Here is a 22,121-nt window from a genome sequence, read left to right as displayed (position 1 = left end):
TGGCAGATCACTGATGAATGCATAACTATATATAATCAGAAGTGAGATAGACAGTCAAACATATGATCCCACTCTAGATCCGCAACCAAACAAGGAACATGGAAGAAAGCCTAGATCAAGAGTTCTCAGGTTATCATGCATGTCTACATACAACCCTTAGGGCACTCAACTAAACGAACAACAACCCCTGGTACTCTAACCAATATACCACCACTCCTATATCCTAACATACAAAGATATATACTGCAACGCATAGTATATTGAGGAAACTCACTTGAATCGAAGACCCAAGGAAATACAACAACATTTTCACTCTCTGCACACATCATTCCTGCGAACCAATTGGCAGCAAATACAAATAAATCCTTAATCAATAACCAAGTCCTTCAAATTTGACCCAAAGTCAAACTATTCAAAAGTCAACGATCAACGGTCAACAGGTCCACGACCCCCACAAAAGTTAAGATTGGGCTATAGTTTGGGATTTTAAGATTGGGCCATTAGACTTATGATTTGGGCTTTTGGCTAGTATATTGGGCTTCCTTGGATTTAGGCCCATGATGGGTTTTGGGCCCAATTTAGAAGATTGGGCCATATTGGGCTTTAGGTTGCCATTTGGGATTTAGGCTTGTTGGGCCTTGATTTCGGGTTAAGTAAGAAAAAGGGTAAAACGGTCTTTTACCCTGGTTATGGGCTAAGTAGCTTAGATTCTTGGTTATTGGTAGAGATCCAATTATTAATTGGATATTATTTTGATAATGATAGCGCGGGGATTTTTTCGGACCAGCTGACCGAGATTCATTTGAGTGTTTCAGCAGCTATAGGTGGGTTTTCCTCACTGTGTTTAGCGGGTCGAAGGCACCAATGTTGGCCCATGGTTTGTTATGTTTAGGATGTTAGATGTTTGCGTTACTCTTGCATATGTATTATGTTTGAATGTGTATTGGGCGGGGGCCGATGACCATTATGTATACTATTTATCTTTGTGATTATTGCATGTGTTATGTGTTTATATGTTTATATGTATATTGGGTGGGGCCCGATGACTGACAGATCTATATACCGAGCGGGGCTCGATATCGGGCAGGGCTCATTATGTGTTTATAATGTATGGTATGTGGTATTTTGGGGAACTCACTAAGCTTCATGCTTACGGTTTTCAGTTTATGTTTTCAGGTACTTCTGGTTCGAAGGGTAAGAACTCGAGATGATTACAGTACACACACCATTTCATTTTGTATTTTATGTTACTATGATGTTTTGTGATGTAGTTGATACACTTTGTTTCACCATGGTTTCTATGATGATATTTTGGATAATAGTTTGAAAATTTTTGGTCTTAATTTTTTGGACGTTACAAATGTATGAATGAAATTGACTATTGGAATGGAATTTTCTGTTGGAATACAATTGTCTTTTGGAATGGAATTAACTGTTTTATAATAGAATGGAATTGATGCAACACCCAAAAATTTCAAACGAATTTAAACTTTTAAAACATGTCAAGTTCATCAAAACATTACAACTTTGTTTTCAAAATATTATTTATCAGAGTATTCCTAGAAACATAAACATAATATGAGGAGTTGTACGATCATGCCTTCGCCTTGCCGCGATCCCCTGATGCACCTGAAACAATAAACTGAAACTGTAAGCCCGAAAGCTTAGTGAGTTACCCCCAAAATACCGATACACATACAGTCCACATAACCATATCAGTAATAACATATCACAACAAACTGAAACAGCATACAATGGGTCCACAGCTTTACGAGCTGGATTACCCCTGGGCCCTCAGTACGAGTCTGGAATGCCTACCGGGCCCTCAGCTCGTATCTAGAATGCCATCGAGCCCTCAGTACAAGTTTGGAATGCCTACCGGGCCCTCAGCTCGTATCTGGAATGCTCTCGAGTCCTCAATATGAGTCTGGAATGCCTACCAGGCCCTCAGCTCATATCTGGAATACTCTAGGGTTTGTTGACTACCGCACGGAGCAGTACAACCTCAACCCATCCCACATAACCTGAAAGAACCCCTTTCTATACTTTCATATTTCTAAAAGACCCAAACTTTCATACTTGACAATATAGTTACTCCAAAACATGCTACATGCATATTCATAAAACAATATTTTTACATTGATAAAGTCATTACAAAAGATTGGATACAAACCGACTATGTTTTAAGATTTTACATGACTACCCAGGATATTGTAATTTTATACATACATGAACTGAAGTACAAAAGTATTATTACAAACTATTCTAAGTCTTCCAACTATACTGGGTGCTTATTGCCTGCATTATGTTAAAACATTGGGAGGGGTAAGCGATAACGCTTAGTGAGTTCAATAATAGATACAATATAACGTTATGCCATATATATACCAATATGGCAGAAGCAATTAGAAGCAAGGAACAACAAAGACATAATGTGATAAGCTTTCCCTAACAATCATTGATTTGATTTAAATATATACTATCATTTAGACATAACAATTTCCATACTTGATAAACATCAATAACGCTTCGGCCCAAATGGCACTGAAGACAAACAATTTCTGATTAACATTAATGTAGATTTCAGGTTTTCATGCCCTGTCTAACCATATGCCAATGCCATAGAATAGAGTCATTCACTTACTGGGGGACATGCTCTACCTGGCCAGAGGCTACATACCAGTGCCACTGTGAATCTGAGTTCGTAAACTGATCACATGGTCAAAGGTATAGCTTTGCTATCATAAATAGCAGAAATAAAAATAACACGGGAAAATACTCAGGAATAACATTCTACCGAAGCCAAAGTGATGCCTATGTCATACACTTCATGGTCAACGGTTCATACCAATACCCAAGTGATGCCTATGTCATACACTTCAAGTCAGAGGTACAGCCTTGCTATAAAAATAGCGGATACAACAACTCGAGATGATAACATGGAAACGCACATAGCACATATAACACATAACATACAATTGTTTCTACATATTAAACTCACCTTGAATTAACCGGGGGTCAAAATAATAATTTGGGCAGCATTTCGGCTCTAAATATGACTTTCGTCGTTGAAAACCGGGAGTTTTCTTGAAAACCGGGCCTTGCGAAGGTAGAGCTTCGAAACCGAAAAGATAAATTTTTCGGGCTTCTCGGGAATCTCGGGGAGCGTTTCAGGCTTTGGAATAAGTACCGGGGCTTCGGGGGATGTCGGGATAGTAAAAGTATTGAAAAATGGTGAAAAAGTGTGAAATTTCCAAAGTTAGCCGAGAGGGTTCGCACCCTCCTATTTATAGGAGGCGAAGGTCTTCGGCCGAAGGGAGGAGGGGCAGCTGGCGGCTCGCGAGAGGACCAGATGGCGCGCATGCGAGGGCTCCAGGTGGCTCTCTTCGGACGCAACAGGCGTCTTCGGATGCGAGGAGTCACCGGGTGACTAAGCAGCTTCGGACGACTCATCGCGACACGCGTCGGATCCGAGCGAGGGTGAGTCACGACGTCGGAAACGAGGCGGACACGGCATCAGACCAATCAGAAGGTGCCAGCGAGGCCGCGGTCCAATCAGAAATTGCCACGTGGATCAACACTATTCATGCGAAAATTAAATGAAAATGTGCCCAATCTTGTAAAATCCATAACTTTCTCATACGGGCTCCGTTTTTGACGTTCTTTATATGCACGCGTAGAGAAAGTTATGCTCTACAACTTTCGTTTAGACTTCGTCGGAAAATTTTGACTTTATTTTTATATAATTATTTTTAACAGACCGGGACTGGTAAATCCGTTAAAAATTCATAACTTCTTCATCCGACGTCCGTTTTCGTCAGACTTTTTACCATTGTACTGCTAATGACGAGACCTTCGATTCTCTTTTAGGTTGTGTCGGCTAAAAATCACTCGATCTAAAATTCGAGTTTTTAGCTGTCTACTGCTACGCTGAAACTTGTAAAAATCATAACTTCCTCATACGAAGTCAGATTTTGGCGTTCTTTTTATCGAACTTCTCGGTTTAACGAATACTACGACTTTCATTTAGATCACTAAGGCTAAAAAGTAGTTTATCAAAAACTCACTTTTTACGTCATTCGGCACCGTGCCGGTTTTATCGCAGATCTTCGATTGGTCATAACTTCTTCGTTATAACTCGGATTTCGACGAGGTTTTCGCCTACGTGTTTCTAACGAGATTATCTACAACTTTCATTAATAAAATTTTACTTATTTCAAAGTTTATATTTTCGCTAAATTTCACTATTTGGCTTTTAATTGGAATCTCATAAGACTTCCAATAATTTATGAGTGATTCTAAACATAGTTTTACTTCATTTCTAGTAAAAACTATCTGTTAGAACTTAACACTCAATTTCTTATAATATGATTAACTTTTTAATTTACATAACACGATTTCAAAACGTGTATGTTACATAACCTGTAACATATAACATAACTACTGAGCATGCAATAATCATATAACATCATAGGTAGTCCTACAGATCCACCTAACTGGAATAATCACTAACATGCAACACAGACTCATACTCAACATCCAATACTGCTAGGATAACACATCCAATGGGTCGGCCTTGGTGCCTTAGACCCCTTAGTATAGTGAGGATAACTCACCTTGCAACTGTCGTCTGAAATTAGAAAGCTCAACTCCTGGATCACCAACACAAGCTCCACCACCTATAGTTACCATAAAACCATTTTTCATAAATATCCAAATTACCATAATACCCTCAGAAGTCAACTGGTCAACCCTTGGTCCAAGTCAAAGTCCACAATCAAATTCAACAGTCCATGTTGACTCGACTCGTCGAGTGCAGTTCACCGACTCGTCGAGTCCTTCCTGAACTCGAGAAGTCATGAAATCCTTGATTGGCTCGTCGAGTTCCCCTTTAACTCGCCGAGTTCATACGTGTCCAAGAATTGGGAGAAACCCTAGCCGACTCGCCGAGTTCAAGGCAATCTTCAACGGACTCGCCGAGTTGTTCATCCAACTCGTCGAGTTCATGGCCATCTTCAACGGGCTCGCCGAGTTGTTCGTCCAACTTGCCGAGTCCTTGCAGACCTTCATCCATGGAGACGCTTTTTAAGCCATGACAAGGTTCCAGATTACAGATACAAGCTTCTAAGGCATGTTTATCACGTAAAGTTGCAAACTTTACGCACATGCAAGGCTCTAAAGGCCCTAAATGACCAATCTAAGCTTCCAATGGAGCTTTACACCTTGGGAGAGTCTCATTCTTGCACAAGCTGGAAACTTTATGGACTAAGAAGCCCAAGGGAGCTCAGTTCTGAAGTTACAACTTCAGATCTTAGCTTGCATACAAGAATATCTTCCAATCATACCATGAAAACCCTAGAATTTGTCCAAAGAGGGGATCTAGAATGAAATGAGGTCAGGGTAACGATTTATACCTTCCAGAAGATGCCCAATAAGGTAGATTTCAGATCCCACAAGCTCCTTGCTTCTGAATACTTGCTCTCCAAGCTCCATTCTCCACAAAATCCTCTTCCAAGCTCAAAAACACACAAATGGAACACACACACTCGATTAGGGTTTGAGAGGGACAAGAAGCAGTAAAAGGGGAGGCTGGGGGAGGCCAATGATCCTTTAAATAGGGTGCAAAACCCCGAGATTTAGGGTTTCATCTGCCAGCTCCTACTCGTCGAGTCCCTTCTTGGACTCGGCGAGTAGGTCATTAAAATACGTAGACCAACCCGCTGCTACTCGACGGGTAGGGCAATCAACTCGTCGAGTAGCCCTTGAAATCAAGAACTCACACATTAAATCAATACCTGATAATCGGGGGGTTACAATTGATAGGTGTGTAATGGTATTGAATTGGAATGGAATTGACTGTTGGAATGGTTTGACTGTTTTATAATGGAATGAAATTGAGTGGTTTTGTAAGGGAATTGAATTGGAATGGAATTGATTGTTGGAATGGTTGTCTATTGGAATGGAATTGAATTGAATGATTGAATTGAATTGAATTGATTGATTTAATATAATTGAATTGAATGATTGAATAGAATTGAATTAAATGGAATGAAATTAAATAGCAATTGAAAACACAGATACATAATAACAAATTAATAGCACCAATGTCAAATTACTCATGGAATTCAAAAGATAATTGTTCATACCATAATTTAAAATATAGATAAATCAAGGCAACATAATTGTTTATACCATAATTGTTCATAACATAGACAACATATCCAAAAAAATCATAACATAATTGTTCAAAACATAATGACAGATACAACAAATACAAAAGATCATAACTGAAGGGTTTTGAGCATTCTAACACTCCTATGGTGTACATGCAACCCTAGATGCTTTGGGTCTATGTTTTATCTAATATACATGCAAACTTTTATTTTTCCAAAGCATCATCCTAACTAGCATACAATGGAGTATCTTTACTACAAATTCTAGTTAGATGACATACCTTTTTGTTGTATTTGGAAGCCTTGGACCTTTAAGAACTTAGTGCCCCAAGTGTTGCACCTCAAATGGAATCACACAACACCACCAACAATGGAGGAACTTGAGAGGAGGTTACCTGCACTTCATAAAACCGGCTTGCCCTCTTGTAAGCTTACTAAGGTTCGATTTCATGAGCTAGAAGGGTTCTTATATAGTGTGGCAAACTAGGGTTACACCATGTAAACCCTAATGACTTTCCATATCCCTCATGCTCCATGGGTTAAAACCTCCATGGAGTATCCATGGGTAACTACATGGGTTTAGCCCAACATAAAGAACTATGAATCATAAGCCCGCTTTATAAGAATGAATGATTTACACAATCAATCCCCATATATTTAATTAGTCTCTTTTGATCACTAAATTAATTCTTGATCAATATTAATTAAATAATATGATTTCATATTAACATATTAGAACTTATAATATATTAATAAATCATAAATAACCTCTTCTCAATTATCCATCCTTCAGATTGTTCCGGTGCCATGCAACCCAAATGGACCATGCTACTCTCGGGTCAAGTACATATCAATTATAGTTATGGACTTAGACACTAATCCAACAGTCTCCCACTTGGATAAGTCTAATAACTATTATTGCAAGTACGACTTCACAACCCGACTAGCAATCGTAGCTCTTAAAAGCCGTTGTCGAACTCTGACCTAGTCAATGACGTTCCATTAGATAAGGATCATATATTCCTCCATTCTAGATATCATATGAACTGAGACATGGATTATAATCATTCTCTCTGTCCATCTGTTGTTTCCCGATTTCCGATTTATGACGACCGACTAATTGAACAAATCAAATCAGTCCAGGCCTGGTGTCATCACTAAATCATCGAGGGGCCCACAGATATCGCTTTTATCCACATGGGGTAAAAGGAACGGATAAACTTTGACCCAAATGCTCGCTTGTACTTACTCATCAATTACACACAACAATATGTTTTATAACATCCAAGTTACTGGTGTGTTTACATATGTCAATGTGCAACCGACTCGCAACTACAACTCACATGTATCCGTTTCAAGAATATAATATATTATCGTCTCATGATCACTCGTGATAAAATCCATGAAGTGATTCAGATGAGCGTGGGTTGAATCCAATAGCCGAATCTTATTCCAGGAGTACTCATGAACATTGCAGCCACCTTGTCCTAGACAAACTACAGACCCATTCATGACAGTCTTGCCTCAATACCTACTTCCAAAGTATGATCGACTGTGGATGGTTTGAATAACCTAGTTATTCGGGAATTCAAAACATGCAAAGTGAAACACAAGAATAATACTAATCCTATATGGCCCAAAGCTTCTGAGCCATATTGATTACTCATCATTCATTGTATAATGTTTCGAATAATCAACTTAATATTTGAATTAGAACAATAGTTATGCCATGCTCCAAGCATGCACACTATGTTTGTCTAAACAATAGTTATGCCATGCACCAAGCATGCACACTATGTTTGTCTATGGTCCTTACTTTGTGAAATATATCAATTGAAAAACATTTCAATGATGCTCATTTCAAAATTCCAAATCTTTATTGCAAGTGTAAGAATTCCAAATTCTTGTCACTGCTAGAAAGTGTTAGATTCTAAACTATCATGCAATGATTCTTTTGTAATGTCTAGGTGCCAAAAGTCACAGAGACTTGACCAATGATATTACAAAATATTCCTTTGGAGATTGCTACAAGACAATTCCATGGAAATGAAGTCTCAAATTCAAAGTATTCCTTTGAACATCCTTCTTGCATAAAAGTTTCTAACTTTCTCATCTATTCTTCAACTCCTAATATGGAAACATTCCATATTTGCCATACGACAATTCATTATTAATAGACTCATGTCTATTTATAATAATGTCAATATGGTCCTTCCATTACTATACTTCCAACTGTCCTTAAGCGACCAATCATTGTCGAACCTTAGATTGTCCTTAACAGTTGTTTAACCACTTTAGTCATATCCGGTTCTATTCCTTTTCCCTCCAAATGCCCTAGGCATTCGGAAAATTAGAACACGAGATATTATAGCATATGAATCGATCCTATACCCGAAGCATATGGGACACGATTCACAATGTCTAACATAAAGACATGATACTTGACCAGTCTTTTGCTATAATATTTCTATTTGCCATGTTCTCATCATTCGAATTATGAAAAGGGATGTTGTAATCATAGTCGAATTTTAAGAACGCAATTAACACATCCATATGTAGAATTTCCTTATGTTGAACCATTCCAACATAACATTCATATATATTTGACTAAATTTGATTAAAATCTCAATCTAAGCTTTTAGAATTGAAATGAAGTATGAATTCCTCTCCCTTAATTATAGCAAAACAACTTTTCAAACCCTGCAACTTGCGAATTGAAACTTTTGTTTTCTATAATTAACATTGCTAACTTGCAACACTTACCATAATAATTATGCTCCCACTAGCATAATAATTATTATTAGCATAACATTTATGCTCCCACTAGCTTTGACATGTATTCAGAAATCAGCTGGACTTCTAGAAATCAATACTTATTGACTTTCATTACCAAAGTTCATATTTCTGATACGATATGCTTCGATAAGACTTTATCTAGGCTTCTAAAAATCATACACCTTTCCTTAGATAGCTCACATGTGTGTCTTAACAATTTTAGAACTTACAGCAATAAGTCTCAAATGTTTAGACCCTTTGTCATTTCTCACAATTCGAATTATGAAGAGGGATGTCGTAATCATAATCGAATTTGAGAATGCAAATATCATAATTTCTATCTCCTTAAAATCTACTTAGTGAAAGCGTTTCCTCACAATCATTTTCATGAATCGGAGAGAAACCTTATGACACTTAGATTTTATGGTGTATGTGTTCCTATCCATATGAATTTGTCATGACCATAATCAAAAGACAAGGTTAGTGACAAATCCAAAATCATATGGATTGAACTTGTTCAATCTTAATTTCTTGCCACTTGGCAGCACAAGGGCCTACCATTGCTTCCAGGTTGTTATGCAACCAACTGAGAACTCTCAGAACTCACATGCATAGTCAACTTTAACTGGAATGGGCACAGAAACAAGAATATGTCAACACGATAGGTTATAAACCTCAAGTCGTATGCTAGTGATAAACAATAGGTTTTATTCTTTATTAGTTCTTGAAGCTTTTCCAAGATCTTTAAGACTCCCACTTCCCTCTTGACATATAAGATTTTCTTTTCATGAATCATTCCTTGACAAAACAAATATTCAAGAGTTAGTGCGGATTTTATCAAGACAAACACTTCACACAATTGGCCTTAGTTGGTCTTTGTTTTATCCAAAACATCACAACTTACCAATTTCAAATGTACAAGAATAGAAAAAAATTTACTCTACATTTGATAAGTGTTTTAAACCTTTTTTAAGATTATGTCACTCAAGGTTACAATCTTGGAGTATGACTCTAAGACTTGTTTTGGGAACGAAGTATGACTCATCTTGTTGATTTAAACTATTTCAACAATTCATGATTCCTCTTCTTAGCCATACAAATGCACTAAGATGTCTTTAGAGGATCAATTGTGATATGGTTTATCCACAAACATTAAGATGATCATAAAACACGATACTAAAGTACTCTCCCATCTTTTCAGATTGGAGAAACTTTTGTCTTTCTGCCTAATTTGATTCTTTTCATTCGTTCTGCCATACATTGAACCTTTTCCAATATTTTAGAATTATACTTAAACTTGTAAGCATAACCATGTTTACTAAACTTTAGCAAATCATGACGAATAGTCTTATTAATCTTTGTGGTGGATCTTGACCAACGCACACCCAATGTACCCGATCCCCTAGTCCTTCACTTGACTCACATATACATGTGAACAAGTAATTAGTCTTAATTTACCAAAGATGAGAATTCTCATTCATCATACAATACAACTTGCATGATTCCAAGTTTCTTTCCAATTGAAACTTGGGTGATGAGAATCTTTCCTTATTTGGAAAATACTCGACACTACCACAAACGAAAGAATCAAATTCATATTGCTAACATAGAAACATACAAACATCAATTTTCACAAATGTCATTGCAAGGAGATATAATAAAACAAAACAAAATTTTATTTATTTATAAAATTACGGGAATTTTTTTCCTTACACTGCAATTACAAATGAAAACTATGTTACTACATATTTCTAAGCAATCTATCATAACTCTTTATGCAGCAGCTCAAAAATCCGATCTTCGAACCATGCGATTGAAATCCATCTTCACGATCAGATTCAGCATACTCTTCCTTTAAGCTTCCTTCCCTTTGCATGATCCTACAAAACATCAAAATGAAACCTTGTCACATCATGTATTAAGAATCAACAATTAGGAACTTAATAGACTTAGACAGTAGACTTACCTGAAGCAGAGTCAAACTTTTCGATTCTACCTTTTCTCAAATCTTTCAGGTAGTCAGGGCAGCTTCACAACCAATGCCCCTTCTCTTGGCAATAGAAACATATAGACTCTTTGGGAATGGTACACGAGACAATCACAGACTTAGCCTTTCTCTTTCCCTTGGAAAGAGAAATCTTTTCTGGACTTCCAATGTTTCCATTGTCAATGTCCATGGAAGTTTGGGGAGTAGATCTTCCAATCAAATTTGCTTTTCCAGTGCGCCAAATCATTGCTGATTCAGCAGCAACAAGCAAATAGGTAAGATCAATAAGGGACATGTCGTGGTTTATCTCATAGTAGTCCTTAATGAACTCACTATATGACTCGGGAAGTGAATGAAGAACCCAGTCAACCGCCAACTTCCTTGAGACAACGACACCCAATACTCTCAGTCTGTCAATATGTGACTTCATCTCCAAGACGTGAGTACACACAGGCCTTCCATCTTGATGTTTCATTGCAAGTAGGGCTCGGGTGACCTTGAATTTTTCAAGTCTTTGAACTTGTAGGTTAGGGAGAATTATTGGAGGAGGTGGAGGAAGTGAAGTATAACTTCCACGATCCAACCGCAGGACATCATCTTCAAGAGGAAAGCTTGTTCCAAAATATTTGGGAAGACCATAGTTGTCTGAACTAGACATCTACAATGGGAGAAATTCAAGTTAGTTGATTTAAGTCCTTAACATAACACCCAAATAAAATATTAAGGCTAGGACCCAACACAATATTTTACAATTTGGAAGAGGGATGCCGTAATCCAATTGCAAAATATTTGAAGGTAGGTAAATGACGATTTACCAATTTCCATCACGAAAAACGAAAAAAGAATTTTAGGTTTTAAGTTAATTGAAATTCCTAGATCCTTTGAGATTCATTGAAACTTTCAATGGCATGTTTAAATCTCAATTGTGCCCTTCAAGTTTGTGACTGAGATGCCGAGGATCACAAACAAGGTGTGAATAACCATGCAAATTAGTTTGGTACACCCAATGTTACAACCACCTAATCAATGTGCCGGTTAACCACACACGCTCCATTGATCTATGATTAAAATCAAGCTACCCTTTGCCACGTATTGTCAGTCCAGATTAGTGTGCCGGTTAACCACACACGCTCCACTAACGACTTAACAAGGTGCAAAGTGCAATTTCATGGATTAGCACCATATTCACATTTTCCTAAGTAACTAAGATTTGGTAATTTATAAGTGTTTAGTTACTTCATATTTATCATTATACTTTTAATGAAGGGAGAATTAAATTTCTATCCTACCTGTTCGGCTAACGACCCTCCACCAGTCAAGGAAGCGGTGGGTGAGAGTGGACACCCATTAAACTGTCATTTTATAGGCAGTAACCTTATACCCCTTTATAGACCGGCTTCGTGAATGAGGCCTACTAACGGTAAGACTAACTTTGTTCTTATACATATATATAAATATTAAACCTATAATATTATAATAGTATAAGGGTAGAATTTTAAACTTTAAAATTCTAGGGTTTGGAATTAAATGTTTCAAAAGTTAGACTTTTACATTTACAAATTCCAAAATTTGAGGGTAAGTTTTGAACTATTCAAAAAAAAAACTTTTGGAATCCATAACTTATGAGTTTAATATAGGTTTTAATTAATGAAAAGACTCTTGAAAATCCATAACTTGGGTACAAGTTATGGAGTTCATAAAAACATTTATGGAAAAAGACTCTTCAAGTTCATAACCTATAAGTTTAATGATCTCTTTAAAAGAAAACTTTTCATTTTCCATAACTTGAGGACAAGTTATGGAATTCATCAAAACATTTAGATCAACTAATGTAACTTACAAAATCAAACAATTTGTCAATGATCTAAATTAAACTCATAAGAACAAGACAATTCATATCAAACAAATTTCATGTAATTAGCCTAACCATATAAACTAATACAAAACATGAAACTTTGACAATTATCTTTAAAATTGGATTAGGATGATCATTACCACATCAAAAACAGGTTTATAAATTCAAAAACAGTTTAGGGTAATGATCCTAGTCCAATTCCAACCTTAAAACTCGAAATTCTGCATCCAGGAGCACCAAATCGTCGAGTGCATGAACTAAATCGGCGAGTTGGTCAGATTATAGGGTGGACTCGGCGAGTCTGTCAGTGGACTCGTCGAGTTCACTGTGCTGACAACAAAAAATCGATTTTTCAAGCTTTGAAAACAAGTAGCATCAAGTATATTGGAAAACAACCCTAGGCTCTGATACTACTGAAGGGTTTTGAGCATTCTAACACTCCTATGGTGTACATGCAACCCTAGATGCTTTGGATCTATGTTTTCTCTAATATACATGCAAAATTTTATTTTTTCAAAGCATTATCCTAACTTACATACAATGGAGTATCTTTACTACAAATTCTAGTTAGATGACATACCTTTTTGTTGTAGTTGGAAGCCTTGGACCTTTAACAACTTAGTGCCCCAAGTGTTGCACCTCAAATGGAATCACACAACACCACCAACAATGGAGGAACTTTAGAGGAGGTTACCTGCACTTCATAAAACCGGCTTGCCCTCTTGTAAGCTTACTAAGGTTCGATTTCATGAGCTAGAAGGGTTCTAATATAGTGTGGCAAACTAGGGTTACACCATGTGAACCCTAATGACTTTCCATATCCCTCATGCTCCATGGGTTAAAACCTCCATGGAGTATCCATGGGCCACCACATGAGTTTAGCCCAACATAAAGAACTGTGGATTATAAGCCCACTTTATAAGAATGAATGATTTACACAATCAATCCCCATATATTTAATTAGTCTGTTTTGATCACTAAATTAATTCCAAATTAATTCTTGATCAATACTAATTAAATAATATGTTTTCATATTAATATATTAGAACTTATAATATATTAATAAATCATAAATAACCTCTTCTCAATTATCCATCCTTCAAATTGTTCCGGTGCCATGCAACCCAAATGGACCATGCTACTCTCGGGTCAAGTACATATCAATTATAGTTATGGACTTAGACACTAATCCAATAATAGCACCATAATTGGTTCATAACAAAGACAACACAAACACAACTTAAGCAATATTCTTCCCTTTCTTCCCCGCCTTCCCTTTCCCGCTTGAACTTCCATCACCTACACCATTGGATTGCATACCATCCCCTGCACTTTGACTTCCACTTTGACTACCCTTACCCACACTTTGGGCTTTCTTCCCAACCTTCCTTTTCCTGCTTGAACTACCATCACCTGCACTTTAACCTCTACAACTTCTTTTACTATGCCCAAGTTTTTTGCATTTTGAGCATGTCACACTCTTGTCCTTCCTTGATGCCTTACCATACTTCACCATATCTTTTAATTCCACAGCTGGCTTCCTTATTTTCTCCTTTGTTCTTCCAATGGGGACATGATGATTGGGAGGAAGAAATGTAGTTGGACATGGAAACTTTTCCCATATTCTTCTTCCATTAATTGTTTCAATCTTGAAAAAATACATTTCCTTCCAAGTTTTTAACCAGTAAGTGGAATGAACCCATTCTTCAGGTAAGCCAACATTCTACTTATTTTTTCGCATGTCCCAGATAGCAACAAGGGCATGCTTACATGGTATACTAGTGAGTTCCCATTTTCTACAAGAACATGCGTGATGAACCATGTCTACCACACACTGGTCCATTCATGGTCCACTCACCTGATAATTTCCATTCCCACAGAACTTACCCACACATTGAGCTGCATTAGATTTGTTTTTTCAAGCACACTTACAACAGTTGGAGTTAATGGTCCAACTGCCTTATCAATTACCTTTTGGACACTCATAATCTTTAACATAAGGTACTCTCTAATGAATACAAGGCATGTGATAATTTCTTGGTCGCGTGCTTTTTAATTTGATTATTTATAGTCTCACACAATTTATTCAAAAGCCCATCACAATGAGCCCTCCCTACAACATAAATAAAAGTTTATGTGAGAAAGTGAATCATTTGGTCACAATTAACCCAACAAAATAAAACAAACTTATGAAGTGTGACCTAGACCAATGCTGAGGTGGAATAGTTTTGACTCGTTCGTAGCAGTCATTGTTTAACTTTCTAAGCTCTTCCATAGTAAGGTTGAATTCTTACATTGTTGTTGTACTTGCACATTTACACAACATGTCCTCAAACACCTTTCCCCTCCACGTCTCCTTCATGTTTTCATGAATGTGTCGCCGACAAAACCTGTGTTCTGAACATGGATACAATGTACCAATTGCTTGCAACAACCCATATGAAAAAAGAAACAACATTAGATACCAACATAAACGTATAAAAATAAAATTGAATCTAATTTTGAAATTAATTACCTTATGTATGTCAGATATAAATGTAAAGTTGGAATTAGTTTGCAAATCAATGTCATCACCCAAGCAACTTAAAAACCAAGTCCATGAATTTATATTCTTAGCCTCTATGACAACATATGCTAAAGGATGTGTACAATTATTTCCATAAAGACCCTAAACATAGTGAAGGAGTTAGTAATTTAGAAAAAATGGAAGAAAATGACACAAGATATGTATTTATTAATGTTTACATCTTACCACTATTGTGAGTATAATTCTAGGATAAGGCCATTTCATAAAAGTCCCATCCAAACCAAGATAATCTCATTTACCAGCTAGAAAACCTTTCTTCAATGGCCCTAGGCAGATGTAGATCCGTTTGAAAGTTCTAGTCTCAGAAGCTAGTTTTGGCTCACTTTCCACCTTTATCTTAACTGTTGTCGTTGGGTTTCGAGTACGAAGTTCTTGAACATAGTCTCTTAGTGTAGTATATTGTCGTGCATAATCTCCCCTTACTTGATTCAATGCCTCTGTTTAACCCTAAATACCTTCATCTTGGAAATATCGACTTGGTATTCATGTTGAAGTTGTTCCTGTAAAGCTCTTGTAGGGACAGTAGGGTTGCTTTCCACCTGTTGCACTAGTTTCTTTGCCAAGCACTTGTAGGTACAAGCTTTCACATTTCTTTTTTGTAGAGATGCATGCTCTTTTTCGTAGGTTATGACTTCTGAACTCCCAGTCAACATCTTTTTCCCACTTGCAAGCATATAGTACCCATGGACACTTCTTTTCTTCACTTTCTTTATTGCTTTGACTGGGCCCACATGGGTCAAGTTGACCCAGGTATGGGATAGTGCCTTTGAAAATAGCTCTCACTCTGTTTTTGTCATTTTTATGAAGTCTAGTTCCCTCCTTGTCTCTACAACATGTTTTCTTATTGCGTCTTTCAATTCTTCAGATGAGGTAAATTTTTGGTACACATAGAATGGATCGCTAACTCTTGTTTCATTGTTTTCCATTGACCTTCGTATTGCCTTAATTAACCTTCTTATCCTGTTGCTCCTACCTTCATCAGATGATGACTTAGATAAGAATAAATCATTGTTTACAACGTCAATATCATCAATTTCCCATGTTTCTGTTTCCTTGACATTTGACCCTCCAAGATCACCCACCCATTCTATATCTTCATCAATATGTAACAAAAACTCATTCATGTCTATCTCAGGTTCATCTAGGATGTTATCTAAGTCTACTGTGAACTCACGATCATCACTATCATCAACATCATGACTATCATCACTATCATGAGTATTCCATCCAGGTTCTTCATTTAGAATTTCAACAACATCATAAAATTCATTTGTAGGAGGAGGTGTTGTTTCAAATTCATCGCATACACCTTGTGTTTCACATTAGGCATCAATTTGGTCACTTTCAGTTTCTTTTGTTGACACAAATTTTGGTTTGCTTGATCTAATACAATCCCTTATTTTAGTTTCCTTCCATTCCAAAAATAGCCTTCTACTACACGAAGGTTGATCAACAATTTCTTCTATCCTAACTTTACTAGGGGTAGAGGATATTGTATATGTACGCAACATTGTTTTAACTTGTTCAACATAAACTTCAATCAATTTATGTTTTCCTACGTATGTACACAAATGGTTAATTTTACTGTCATTTGCCAATGCAGACAACCCAAAGTCCAAATATGAAAAAAGGTCTTTTGAAGTGGTAATAAAGCAACTTACCCTCCTCAACACAACCTAGGGACTCCATCATCTCGTCAATATCATCCACACAAAACTAATCATTGTCCAGTAGATCAACATATCATTCTCCACCATAGAATAATCTAATGGAGAAGATAGTTGGATGGCCAGTTGTAAAAAGAGAAAGCTTCAACTTATTAGCTTGAAATTTGTTGGTGATAAATTTAATTTTTGAAAATAGGGAGTTACTGTAATTTTCAACTTCTATTTCTTCCATGTTTTCTCTAATCCTCCAACCCGCCATTGTTGCTTCGATGATTCTTACAGAATTTTGAGGAGTTAGGGTTTCCACTCGATTTAGTGAGATAGAGCTTCAATAAGAGATAAAGTGGTGATCGTAAAGATTGAATGATTGGAATGGAGAAATGATAGACATAGCCATTTTGTAAAAAAAGGACAAAAATTTTGGATTAGTGTCTAAGCCCGTAACTATATTTGGGAAGTACTTGACCCGGTTGTGCATGGTCCTTTTGGGTTGCCTTCACCGTAGCAACTTGACAGGGTGATTTATGGAGAGAGAGAAGATATTATGGTTTATTAATATATTATAAGAATAATATATTAAAGGAGAAATCATATTATTTAATTAATATTAGTCATAAATTAATTAAGAATTAATTTGGTGACTAAAAGAGATTAATTGAATAAAGGGGACTTAAACTGTCAAATGTGTGATAGTTGTATTTTGGGCTGGGAAACCTAATAGATTAAAGAGGTGAACGAAATTATGATGGGAGCCCATCATATTTTCGTCCATGGCCTGTATTCCAGAAGGTTCCATGGGCTGCTTAATGTTTAAGCTGTCCATTAGGGTTTTGACTGAAACCCTAGCTGCTCACAGTATAAATAGAACCCCTAGGCTACAGAAATCGGCCACTGCTTCTCTAAGAACCCTATCGTGTTGAAATTTTTGTGCCTATTCAAGTTGGCTTTGCATAGGAGTTCTGAGAGTTCTCAATTGGTTGCACGACTACTTGGAAGCAATGGCAGGCACCTGAGCTGCCAAATGGCAAGAATTTAAGATTGCACAAGTTTAATCAATATGAGTTTGGATTTGTCACTAACCTTGTCTTGTGATTATGGTTTTGACAAATTCACATGGATAAGAATACATACACTATTAAATCTAAGTGTCATAAGGTTTCTCTCCGATTCATGAAAATGATGGTGAGGAAACACTTTCACTAAGTAGATTTTAGCTAGATAGCAATTGTGATATTTGCATTCTCAAAGTCGTTAGTGGAGCGTGTGTGGTTTACCGGCACACTAACATGGACTTGTGAGAAGTGGCAAAGGTCTAAACAATTGAGACTATGATTACGGCATCCCTTTTCATAGTTCTAAAATTGTTTAGACACACATGTGAGCTATCTAAGAGAGGTGTATGATTTTGATAAAGTTTTATCAAAACAATCTAGTATCAGAAATCTGAACTTTGGTAAGAAAGTCAGCTGATTCTGAGTACATGTCAAAGCTAGTGGGAGTATAAGTGTTATGCTAATAATCATCATGTTAGTGGGAGCATGATAATTATGACAAAGGTTGCAAGTTAGCAATGTTAATTATAGAAAACAAAAGTTTCAATTCGTGAGGTTGCAAGGGTTGAAAAAGTTGTTTTGCTATAATTAAGGGAGAGGAAATTATACTTCATTTCAATTCTAAAAGCTTAGATTGAGATTTTAATCGTATTTAATCAAGGATATATATATGAATTTCATGTTGGAATGGCTCAACATAAGGAAATTCTATATATGGGTCCATTATTTGCGTTCTAAAATTCGATTATGATTACGGCATCCCTTTTCATAATCTGAATTTTGAGAACTTGGCAAATTGAAATGGAAATATTATAGAAAAAGACTGGTTTAGTCTTTATGTGAGACATCATGAATCGTGTCTCATATGCTTCGGATATAGGATCGATTACATGTGCTATATTCATCCTTTCTAAAAATTTCCAAATGTCTGGGGCATTATGAAGGGAAAAGGTCTAGAATTGGATATGACTAAAATGATTAAGCAATTGTCGAGGACAATCTAAGGTTTACCAAAGATTGGTTGCTCAAGGACAGTTGGAAGTATAATGTTAATTCTGGAAGGACCATATTGACATAATCTGTAAGGAGGCAACTCTTGTTCAGAAGTGATAGTCAAAATGGAATATGGAAATGTTTCAAAGTTAGAAATTATTCAATCTGTGTAAGATTAGGAAACTTAATGAAAGAAGGATGTTTCCAAGGAGCTGATCTCCTTTGGAATGCTCTGTAATGATTGTTTTCAAGTCTTTCTGACTTCGTGCATAATCATTAAGAGGATCAATGCATATAAGTTTAGAATCTAACAGATTTCAGTAAATGGCATGAATTTGGAATTCTTGCATTTGCAGTAAGGATTTGGGACTGTGAAAAGAGGATCATTGGAGTGATGTTCAATTGATCTATTTTACAAAGTAAAGATCATAGACAAACATAGTATGCATACTTGGTGTATGGCATGACTAGTGTTTAGAAAACATAGTGTACATGCTTGGAGCATGGGACAACTATTGTTTTAAATTCAAGTATAAAGTTGATAAAACCGAAACAATGAATAATGAGTAATCAGTATGGTGATAAATAAAAGTGTTTATTTATATTCATAGGGTTTGATACCATATTTGATTCATTTATTCTTGTGTTTCACTTTGCATGTTTTGACTTCCAGAATAACTAAGTCGCTCTTCCTGAATGATTAAGTTATTCAAACCATCCACAGTCGGTCATATGTTGGAAGTAGATATGAATCAAGACTGTCATGGGTTGGTTTGTAGAGGTCCAAGTTGGTGGACAAAAGTGGTGCTACAACACTCATGAGTGCTCATAAGTTCTGAGTATTGGATTCAACTCGCGCTCATTTGAATCACTTCATGGATTTTATCACGAGTGATCATGAGACGATAATATCTTATATTCTTCAAACCTAGAGATATGAGTTGTTACTATGAGTTGGTTATACATTGATTGCACGAAAACGCATTGGTAACTCGATGTTATAAAACGTGCCTTTGTGTATGATTCAACAAGTAGTAGAACAAGCCATATGAGTCTAAGTTTATCCATTCCTTTTACCTTCGGGATAAAAGCGATATCTGTGGGCCCCTCGATGATTTAAAGATGATACATGTGAGTGCTTGGCCAAGCCAGGACTGATTTGATTTGTTCAATCAGTCAGTCATCATGAATCGGAAATCGGGAAACAACAAATGGACAGAGAGAATGATTGATAATCCATGTCTCAGTCCATATGATATCTAGAATGGAGGAATATATGATCCCTTATCTAATGGACAAGTCATTGACAAAGGTCATAGTTCATCGACAAGGTCAGAGTTCGACAGAAGCTTTTGAGAGCTACGATTGCTGATCGGTTCCTGAAGTCATACGCAATAATAGTTTTAGACTTATCCAAGTAGGAGACTGTTGGATTAATGTCTAAGTCCATAACTATAATTGGTAAGACTTGACCCGACCCGGCATGGTCCATTTGGGTTGCATGGCATCATGCATTTGGATAGACTATAATGAGAGAAATAACGCTTAAGGTTGGTTAATATATTATAAGTTCTAATATATTAATAAGGTTATTTAATTAGTATTGATCAAGAATTAATTTGGAATTAATTAAGTGATCAAAAGGAGACTAATTAAATATATGGGTTAATTGTGTAAATCATTCATTCTTATATATGTGGGCTTGTGATCCAAGATTCCTTATGTTGGACTAAGTCCATGGGGTGACCCATGGATACTCCATGGAGGTTAAAATCCATGGAGCATAAGGAATGGGTAAAGTTATGAGTTACATGGTGTAACCCTAATAGCCACCATATAAAAGAATCCCATGGCTCAAGAAATCGTGCACTAATGTGTGAGTGTGAGGGCTAGACGATTTCAAGGAGTGTTCAAGTTTCTCTCAAGTTATTCCAAGTGTATTTGGTGTTGTGTGAACCATTTGAGGTGTCACACTTGGGGCACTAGGCACTCAAGCTTCATGAAGACATTCTACATCAAAGAGGTATGTATTCTATCTTGTTATATTTATTATTTTGTATGCTAGATTAGGATAATACCTTGGATGTTCATAATTGTATGTATAATAGAGAAAACATAGATCCAAGGTATTTAGGGTTGCATGTACACTTAGGAGTGTTAGAATGCTCATAACCCAACATATAAGTCTTGGATGATTGCATGTACAATTAGTGAAACCTAGATCCAAGCATTAGGGTTTGCATGAGCACATAGGATGTTGTATTGGCTCAAACTCATCAGTGGTATGAGAGCTTAGTTTGGTTTCAATTGTATTTGATGCTATATGATCTGTTCTTGCTTAAAAATTTCGTTTTTGTGCAATCTGCTTGTCAGGCAGAGGATATTTCGAGATTATTTGCTGTTTTGGTTAAGGATCATTACCTAAATCGTTTTAAACAAATAAAATCCGAATTTTATTACCTTTTTGACAATATCCTCAACAAAACAAGAGATAATTACAAATCATTTGATTAATAAATTTCTTATTTGATAATATTTGATTATATGAAATTGATTTGGTAAATTATCTTGTAAATAATCTTAATTAGGTCAAATTTAGATAATCATTAAACTAATTGTTTAATTTAAAATTATTTTCTATTTGATCATTTGTGTTTTTGAAAAGTTCAAAACTTGTCCTCAAGTTTTGAAATTTAAATTTATGATTAAAATGTTTAATTTGAACTATTTTAAATTTCAAACCCTAGAATTTTACAAGTTTAGAATTCAATCTTATACTTTATAATATTATAAGATTAACATATATATATATATATATATATATATATATATATATATATATATATATATATATATATAACTTAAATTGCTAGTCTTACCGTTAGTAGGCCTCATTCACGAAGCCGATCTATAAGGGGGGTATAAGGTTATGGCCTATAAAATGGCCGTTTAATGGGTGTCCACTCTCACCCACCGCTTCCTTGATTGGTGGAGGGTCGTTGTGACAACCCGAAATATTTTAAATTTTTGCC

This window comes from Lactuca virosa, chromosome 2, assembly GCF_052849685.1.
Source record: "Lactuca virosa cultivar CGN04683 chromosome 2, Lactuca_virosa_CGN04683_v6, whole genome shotgun sequence".
Lineage (NCBI taxonomy): Eukaryota > Viridiplantae > Streptophyta > Magnoliopsida > Asterales > Asteraceae > Lactuca > Lactuca virosa.
This window is presented reverse-complemented; position numbering follows the sequence as displayed.